The sequence below is a fragment of the Papaver somniferum genome, chromosome 11, assembly GCF_003573695.1.
Source record: "Papaver somniferum cultivar HN1 chromosome 11, ASM357369v1, whole genome shotgun sequence".
In the NCBI taxonomy this organism is placed as follows: Eukaryota; Viridiplantae; Streptophyta; class Magnoliopsida; order Ranunculales; family Papaveraceae; genus Papaver; species Papaver somniferum.
Genome location: NC_039368.1, coordinates 2,580,137 through 2,584,217, shown reverse-complemented (window position 1 = coordinate 2,584,217; position 4,081 = coordinate 2,580,137). Strand labels below are relative to the sequence as shown.

General features: G+C 36.5%; 1 pseudogene; it reads left to right on the top strand.

Moving 5' to 3' along the window:
- The first annotated feature begins 611 nt into the window (after positions 1–611).
- Positions 612–3,208, top strand: LOC113323923 (annotated as a pseudogene).
- Positions 3,209–4,081: the final 873 nt, after the last annotated feature.

The window sequence follows — 4,081 nt, the reverse complement described above, 5'->3', positions numbered from 1 at the left end:
TTACAAATGGAACAGGGATGGTTAATAGCTATAGGTTTTAGACACTATACGACCGTTGACAACAATCCTATCATCGTGGCCATTAATTTAGATACAACTATAAGATCATAAGACAGGTTGAGTTTTTGGATTACCGAAAATGGGGACAAAGTCGAGTATTTATAAGTGGGAATAATGTCAAAATGTTATGTGAGGATAATTAATGTTTTTTTGGGATTTCTTTATGCATGTATATCCGATAGATAATTAATGGTGAAAATGGAGAATGGATGGAAATCCAAAGTAGGGGTTGGTCAAATGTAGAAGGATAACTGGTACTAGTTGTTTTTTCCAATAAGAGAAAGTGAAAATGATGACCCTATATAATATTATTCATTCGACCAATCGGATCCGACTAGAAAAGATTTGAAAAAGATTTTATTTTAATTTTTAGAGATATCTCCGCCTCCTTCCTTGTTCCGTGTCTTTCCGCGTAATTCCTTCCTTCTTCACTGTCCAGTAATGGTTTTTTTTATCAAACCAAATCACAGAGCGAGCTAGAACGCTTTTTGAAACACCGCTGGAGGGAAGTATTAGTGAAGGAGGAGGAGTTTATTCTATTTTATTTTAAAATGAGGTTACTAAATTTGTGGGCTTTGATTCTAGGTTTTGTTAGTTTAGTTGATTTTAGTAAGAATTGGGTGCCGGTTGAAGCTGACTTTGAGGGTTTCAAGTTTGCACAAGAAGAAGCTATTTTTCATGTTGATGGAGATGGATTTCCTTCTACTTCAGATTCTTCTGATCCTAAATTGGTTGATCTCACACTTATTCAAGGAGCTACCGATAAAGGAGCTGGTAACATCTCTTTCTTTCTTTCTTTCATCTCCATGACTTCATGTATTGTGATGATGATCTGTTGTTTGTGATTTTTCTCTTGTAGTTTGTTTAGATGGAACTGTTCCTGGTTACCATTTAGACAGAGGATTTGGGTCAGGGGCAAACAGTTGGCTCATCCAATTGGAGGCGAGTCGAACAAACATACGTAACACCATGCCACCAAATCAATATCCATAAATATTAGTTCAGCCTCTACTTATTACACGTATGTAGAATATGTTTGTGTTGGTTTATTGTTGGTTCTTGATTTGGAGACTTTTTATGGATGTCGTTGGTTCTAGGGAGGAGGTTGGTGCAATACCATTAAAAATTGTGTTTATCGCCAAAGGACGCGTCGTGGCTCATCAAAATTTATGGAAAAGAAAATTGCGTTTACAGGAATTTTGAGCAACAAATCTGAGCAAAATCCTGGTAAACTCTTTTTCTACTGCAGGTGCACAAGTACATTTCTTTTATTTTGTGGTATCTGCAATGATTGTTTTTCATTTGCAGATTTTTTCAATTGGAATAGAGTCAAGCTTCGTTACTGTGATGGTGCATCATTTACCGGGGATAGCCAAAACGAGGTTGGTGAAGTATTGATTGTACTATATGAACATTTATAATCGCTTGGAAAAGGATAAATGGCATGATAAAACTCCTCTTAGGCAGGATTTCAATTTTTGCGAGTAAACCACGTTTTTCATTTATACTTGTAATTCTTTGGCATCAAAGTTTTATTCCCAACTTACCGTTCAATTGTAAACACATAGTGTGAAATGTAAACACCTCTGCTCTTACGATATTGTAGGGCCATTAATTGTATTTTCGAGGGCAGCGGATCTGGTTAGCAGGGATGGAAGAGTTGATGTCCAAGGGGATGTCTAATGCTGACCAGGTTTACTGTTTTTCCTTCAACTTTAACAATATCCTTCGTGTCACTTGTCTCCAACCCTCATTATTAGGACTCACTGCAGGCCCTTCTTTCTGGATGCTCTGCTGGGGGTTTAGCGTCCATTCTGCATTGCGATGAGTTTCGGGAGTTATTTCCATCAACTGTTAAAGTCAAGTGTGTGAGTGATGCTGGATTTTTCCTTGACGCGTAACTACTAGAACACTTTCTGGCTTCACAAAAACTTTAGTCAATTTGATTTTTTCCTAAGGCTTTTCCTTCTGGACTTTCTTGTACAACAGGATTGATGTATCTGGCGGTCGAACTCTAAGGGATATGTATGAAGATGTGGTTAGCTTACAGGTACTTGTGTTTAATATTCACACCATATGCACAAGAAAATTAGTGATTTTAGACCATATTGTCAATAGATGTGCTTACTTACTCCTTTGATATGCTATTTATGCTTATGGAACTTGTATTAATTCTTAGCGGGTGGAAAAGAACTTGCCTCAAAAGTGTGCTGACCCAACTTCGGTAAGCTTTACAATCTCTACTTGATGTAAATGCGTAAAATGCGTGGTATGGAAGATCTTAATATTACTGGCCTTCTCGTTCTCTCATCTGTCTCACGTTTGCTGTCTTATATTTTACCAGTGCTTCTTTCCTCAAAACTTGATTAACAACATATCAACCCCACTATTTCTACTGAATGCTGCCTATGATGCATGGCAGGTAAATATACTTGATTCCTCTCAAAACTCAACATGTATACTGATGCTGTGTGACATCATCGTCTATAACCTTATTTGATAATTTTCTTTTCAGGTCCGAGCTAGTTTAGCACCTTCATCAGTTGACCCTAAAGGTCTCTGGAAACAGTGTAAATTGAATATTGCAAATTGCAGTGAATCACAGATCCAATTCCTTCAAGGTGCTGCGTCTTAGTTTATTTTCCCTTTAAGAACATTGGACATCATTTGAATGTAATGGTTCAAAAATCAAATCAAATATGACTTTCAGCTAATGCTTGCAGTACTTCTACTATGAATCAGGCTTCAGGCATCAAATGCTCACTGCTGTAGACCAGTTCTCAAGGAAGAAGAAAAATGGAGTATTCATAAATTCATGTTATGCTCATTGCCAAAGTGAGATACAGGATACTTGGTTTGCCGATGATTCTCCCCTTATCAAAAACAGGGTATATATGCCAAGCCTAGCTACTTTTTTTGTTAATATTATAGTAGAACTTTACAACAACATAATAGTAACACCTTTTTAAAATCATGCGTTTACTTTGAGAACATGAATCATAGGATGCTGGCTCACTGTAATTCTTTTTTCGTAATGCAGGGTATCGCACAATCTGTTGGAGACTGGTATTTTGATCGTGTGAAAGTAAAGGCGATTGATTGCCCATACCCTTGTGACAAAACATGTCATAACCTGGTTTCAAAGTGATTGAACTATTTTACCTTTTTCTCTCAATTTATGTGGCTTGGAATTGACAATCATAAGATACAAATTAACTAAGAGTTTGCAGAGGAAGGATAAGTAATCCCACCTCCATGATTCATGTATTCTTATACTGTAATGCTTGTAGAAGTAGGCAAGGCATCATATACTGTAATGCTTGTAAATTGTATTGTCGTACAAGTTGTTACTGAACAAGCATTTATTATTGGTATTTGATTGTTACTGTCAGAGACTAAGCTTTTCCATTTCAGAAATTCAATTACAAGTAATTTTTGCTAAACCCTAACTGAACTTTACGAAATGGCTTCTTATTCTGCTATTTTTCAACCTTTTGTAGCAGCAATCTTCTGCTGTTTTCTTTCTAGTTAATCCTTGTGCTTCCATGTTAATTACTAATGCTGCTACTTCTGGAGATTCCAATACCATATGTACGATACCCAGCATAAACGATGCCAAGGATTTGGTTGCCATCCTTTGGCTGATGTCTACAAGGTTTTTACGATCTTTTCAAAACAACTTTAATCAATTGGGACAGGTCCAGGTAATGGATGGAGAAGAAAAGCAGATACTCAACACTCGTTCTCTCCATTGGATGGTGAGAAAGATAGTTTATATTTATGACACAAAAACGGAAGCTCTGAAGCAGCTTAGGGATGATGGCATGAGTATCCAGTATTTTCAAGTTTCTGCCATAAGGTGTATTCAGTATTTGACTTTGTTGAAAATTCCTAGCTGGTTTCAAAGATTTTTGGGCATAAGGTGTTGCAAAACAAGATACACAGACGTCGTAAATAAAAATTCTAAAAATGTTTTGGTAGTAGTTATAATTTGTGAACTAAAAAAATTCGGAAAATGGGT